The sequence below is a fragment of the Microtus oregoni genome, unplaced genomic scaffold (assembly GCF_018167655.1).
Source record: "Microtus oregoni isolate MIOR12 unplaced genomic scaffold, Mior012 000022F_ref0000154, whole genome shotgun sequence".
Classification (NCBI taxonomy): Eukaryota; Metazoa; Chordata; class Mammalia; order Rodentia; family Cricetidae; genus Microtus; species Microtus oregoni.
This window is the reverse complement of record NW_024543081.1, coordinates 23,787,953-23,793,572: the sequence shown is the minus strand read 5'-3', so window position 1 is coordinate 23,793,572 and position 5,620 is coordinate 23,787,953. Positions and strand designations below refer to the sequence as shown.

At 44.3% G+C, this 5,620-nt stretch overlaps 1 pseudogene; it reads left to right on the top strand.

Moving 5' to 3' along the window:
* The first annotated feature begins 361 nt into the window (after positions 1-361).
* LOC121461497 lies at positions 362-1,236 on the top strand (annotated as a pseudogene).
* The last annotated feature ends 4,384 nt before the right edge of the window (positions 1,237-5,620 follow it).

Below are 5,620 nucleotides of genomic sequence, written 5' to 3'. Positions count from 1 at the left end.
GAATCCTAGGCATCTTTAAAATAAGGTAGAGGAGAGGATATTGGGGTCCATCAGATCACAAATGTTGAAACTGAAGTTATGGAAAAGGCTGTCATGTGATTGGAATCTTGGGGAGAAGAAGGGCTCATGAAGGCTTTATAGTTCCCTGCATTTCCCCCATACATTCACAAAGCAATGCTACTCTATCCAAGTTGTACAGGTCTCCTATTGGTCATCATATCCACTCTGCTTCAATAAACGAGTGGGTCTGCTCATCCCTGTTCTAGAGACAGCAGCATCTTTTGTGCTGTACCAGCCTCCTTCCTGAGACATGATGGTGAAGGCCATAGTAAAAAGATTTGATTGTATCGAATGCCTGGTTGCCAGGGCTGCCTTCAATTCTGGCAAAGTGGATATTGTTGCCAGCCATCAGTGACCTCTTCACTGACCTCAACTACATGGTCTACATATTCCAGTATGACTCCACCCAGGGGAAGTTCAAAGGCACAGTTAAGGCTGAGAATGGGAAGCTTGTCATCAACAGGAAGGCCATCACCGTCTTCTAGGAGCGAGATCCTGCCCCAACATCAAATGGGGTGATGCTGGTGCCGAATATGTTGTGGAGTGTACTGGTGTCTTCACCCCCATGGGGAAAGCTGGGGTCCACTTGAAGGGTGGGGCCAAAAGGTCATCATCTCTGCACCTTCTGTTGATATCCTCTTGTTTGTGATGGGTGTGAACCATGACAAGTATGACAATTCCCTCAAGATTGTCAGCAACGCTTCCTGTACCACCAACTGCTTAGCTCTCTTGGCCAAGGTCATCCATGACAGCTTTGGCATTGTGGAAGGACTCATGACAACAGTCCATGCCATCACGGCCACCCAGAAGACTGTGGATGGCCCCTCTGGGAAGCTGTGGCGAGATGGCCGTGGCACTGCCCAGAACATCATCCCTGCATCCACTGGTGCTGCCAAGGCTGTGGGCAAAGTCATCCCAGAGCTGAATGGGAAGCTCACGGGCATGGCCTCCCATGTTCCTACCCCCAATGTTTCCGTCATCAATCTGATATGCCGCCTGGAGAAAGCTTCCAAGTATGATGACATCAAGAAGGTGGTGAAGCAGGCATCTGAGGGTCCACTAAAGGGCATCCTGGGCTACACTGAGGACAAGGTTGTTTCCTGTGACTTTAACAGTGACGCCCACTCTTCCACCTTTGATGCTGGGGCTGGCATTGCTCTCAAGGACAACTTTTAAAGCTCATTTCCTGGTATGACAATGAGTTTGGCTACAGCAACAGAGTGGTGGGTGGACCTCATGGCCTCCAAAGAATAAGAAGCCCGCCCTGGACCACCCATCCAGCAAGGACACAGCTAGAGGGAGGCCCTCAGCTGCTGAGCAGTCCCTGTCCTAACTCAGCCCCTGACACTGAGTATCTCCCTCACAATTTCCATCCCAGAACCCCAGAATAACAGGAGGGGCTTAGGAACCCCTACTCTTGAGTACCATCAATATAGTTCACTGCGCCCATAAAAAAAAAGAAAAAAGAAAATTAGTGGTCAGACCTCACCTGAAAGGAACAGCTATGTGACCTAATGAATAAATTAACCCTTTGATGGACATGCAATTTAATGACATTATTGTGGGGTAATGTAGACTGTTAGGAAGGAGGTAGGAGGTCATGATGTACAGGAGACCTGTGAAGGATTTCCAGCCCCTTCTTTCTGCCTCTGTGTTTGGGATTATGTAAGGCAAGTGGGTTTGCTGCACTGCGTGCTCCCAACTATGATAGGTTAGCTTTGTTTCAGACCCACAGAACTGGAGCCAGCCAGCCATGGGCTAAGATATGAACCCAGATAAATCCTCCTTCCCCTTTTTTCTCAGGTATTTTGTCACAGTGACAGTAAATTGAATAAGAGGACTCATAAATCTTTGAGGGACACACTCCAGCTCCACCAAGCATGAGACAATTAGGAAACACTGGGTCTAATGGGATTACAGATGGAGGCAAACTGTAGCCGAGCCTCTGCCGCCAGACTCCCAGTTCAGCTGACTGCAGACTCCCAGTTCATCTGACAACTGCAGACAGTTCTTGTCCCTGCCTACAGTTTGTTCTACTAATAGAGCCAACTCTGCCTTGAAATCCAGGAAAGAAGAGGAGTGTATGTCCTCCTAAATGGCTGGCAACCACGGGTGCAGGGATGCATCAACACCCAGATTCTCTATGCTTTGGGTAAGGAATTTCGAGATGAGTGCCCACCCTCTTTCTCAAGCGTCCTCCTTGCCCGTCTTCCAGTTGCCAGCATGAGTCCCACTTCTTTACTAAGTTCTACTCCTTGATCTTTCTCTCTGCTAGTCCCTCACCAGTACATCCTCAGATTGCTATGAAACCCAGGAATCAGGCCCATTCCTTGTCTTGTAGAAACACACTGGACAATCATAGCTTCCTAATCCCTCCAAGGGTAGTGGATGATGAAAATCTCTGGGGAGAGTAACAAATGGATGAGCCCATAGGAGCCTGAATTTATACATGCCTGTGGGGGTTTAAGCTGACCGCCTGGTAAGATGCAACATGAGCATCATCTCTACCAGGCTTCTTCTTTAGGGCCACCACCAGCTCCCAAATCATGACATGGAGACTTATTAGTTTTGAATGCTCAGCCTAGCTTAGGCATGTTTCTGGCTATCTCTTTTAACTTAAATTAACCTGTTTCTCTTTTTCTGCTTTTTGCCTCAGCATCTATTATCTTTTTTACTTTGCTATATTTTCCTTTCACTGTTTCTCTACATCTGCCTGGCTTCTTGCCCAAGGCATATCCCTCCTTCTTTCCTCTTCCTTCTCTCATTCTTCCTTCTTCTCCTCTCTAGCCTATATTTCTCCTCCGATTATTATCTGCACGCCAGCCATGCCTATCCCTCTCCTGTTGTAATAGGAGCAGTGGGCCTGTGTCCCCAGCACCCCGGCCGCCTGGCTAGCTTATGCCCTGAAATAATTACACAGACACTGTATTCTTTTAAACACTGCTTGGCCCATTAACTCTAGCCCTTACAGACTAATTCTCATATCCCGATCAACCCATCTCTAATAATCTGTGTGGCATCAGTCTTACCGGGAAAGATTCTAGCCTTAGTCCATCCTGGGTCTGAGCTTCATGCGTCTGCCTCAGAGAGCAGAGCTATCGCCTCTGTCTGGGAGAGCGGAGCATGGCGTCTCTGAGCTCACTTCCTCTTCCTCCCAGCATTCTGTTCTGTTTACTCCACCCACCTATGTTTTAACCTATCAGGGCCAAGCAGTTTCTTTATTGCTTAACCAATGAAATCAACAGATTGATATATGACACTCCCACATCACTCTCCTGCCTAGCTATTGGCCAATTCAGCTTTTTATTAGACCAATCAGATGCCTTAGGCAGGAAAGGCGAAACAGATGCAACACATCTTTACATATTTAAACACACATTCTTATGTCGTTAAACAAATGCAGCATAAACAAATGTAATACATCTTTTTTTTGGTTAAAGCAAAATTTCACAACAATCATCACTACAAGGAGAATCAGGTTGTTGCTCAGATCATGATGCTGAAACCAGTGCAAGTCACTCAAAAGTAACAGAGGATGTTACTATCACTCTATAACACATTAAAAATTAAATAGACAAAGTTGAAATAAAGATGACTAGAAGCACTATGGACAAATATCTGGTTCTTAACTACTTTCTACTTGTTGTATCTAAAAGCTAAATAAACTTTTGCATTGTCTCCAGCCTTTTCCAGGATAAGTCAGCTTGGCCAAAGTAGCAAGACCTACATGTAGAATCCAACTCTAGGCCTATAGAATTACAATGTTCTGCCCTCTGGAAAGATCTGGAAGGTTTATTATGTAATTCATTTGGTAGATTGTTCACCTAGAATACAAGATATTGTGGCTCCAGTCCCCAGCATTGCATGAAATAGGCATGATGGTGTGGGCTTGTCATCTCAGAATTTCGAAGGTGGAGACAAGAAGATCAGAAGTTCAAGTTCATTATTAGCTCAGTATTGAATTTGAGGCTAGCATGCATTACATAAAACCATATCTCAAGCAAACTACCACCACCAACAGCAAAAAGGCCCATGAGATGCAAATATGATGATAATTTTTTCCTACTTTACACATAAGGAAACTGAAACTCAGAGAGGTTACATAACTCATAACTTCCCCAAGTCTTAGACCTATGTAGTGCTGGAAAGCAGGCTGGTTGCAGGACTGGCTGCCTCTGAGGCCTCTGCTGGACTCCATCTGTGAGGTTCCATCATTTCCTTACCCCAAGGCCCTTGCATACAATCTTCCTTCTCTTTGAAACTCTTTTGCCTGATATTTTAAGAGGAAGACTATTGTACATTTCATTGACTTTGATAGAAATTGTTTTAATTTGAAGTTCATCACTCTGAATTTCATCTTAATTCTGTTTCTTTAGAAAATTCAAGAAGAGATATGCCAGACAGTCAATGAAAGAACCTTCTTCTGGTATCCATTCAAATATACGACAACTCTCTTATTCTAAGAGTGTCTTTTTTTTTTTTCGAGATTGAGTTTATTCTGTAACTAAATATGAGCAACCATAGCCCAGCCCAGGAATACAGGTTCAGGCTATCTCAAATACCTTATTACAATGTGGTACAGTTTTATGAAGTTGTTATGATGGCAGAACTTAGAAAGTCCTGAATCAAAACACCTTAAAATATATTGAAAATCAGGCAGGCTCTATAGAGTAAATCAGAGACATCAAGACATCTCAGATATTACCTGATGACATTCTTAGTCTTTGGTTTAGGAGCTCAGGGTCTATTTGTACACTCCAAAAAAGATTTATCTAATAATCAAAGGGATGTTATGTCATGTCTGGGAAGAGGCACCATGACCATAGCAACTCTCTTTTTTTTTCATCTATTTATTTTCCATCCCAGCTACAGCCTCCCCACATCCTCCCTGGCCAGTTCCTCTTCCCAATTCCACCCACCCAACCCCAGTCTTCTCTTCCATCTTTATCCATAAAAGGGCAGCTCTCCTATGAGAATCAGTAAACCATGGTGTATCAAGTTGCAGTAAGACTAAGTGCCTCCCCATTAAGGCCAGACAAGGCAACTCAGTATGAGGAGTAGGGTCCCAAAAATAAAGATGTCAGAGATAGCTTTTGTTGCTGCTGTTACGAGTCCAACAAAAGGACCAAGCTACACAACTGTAACACAGTTGCAGAGTGCCTATGTCAGTCTCATTGGGTCTGTGGATTGTAGCATAGTTATCCATCATTTTATAACTAATATTCACTCATGAATGAGTACATGCCATGCTTGTCTTTCTCAGTCTGGGTTACCTCACTCGGGATGATTTTTTTTCCCAACACTGCTCATTCCATAGCTACTCCTATATAGGAAATCATTTAATTGACATGGAGGCTTATAGTTTCAGAGGTTCAGTTCATTATCACCATTGTCAGATTTGGCAACATGCAGGCAGATATCGTGCTGGAGAGGTAGCTGAGAGTTCGACATCTTGCAGGCAAAAGGAAGTGAACTAAGACACTGGGTGTATCTTGAGCATATATGAAACCTCAAAGCCCACCCCCACAATGACACACTTCCTCCAACAAGGCCACAACCA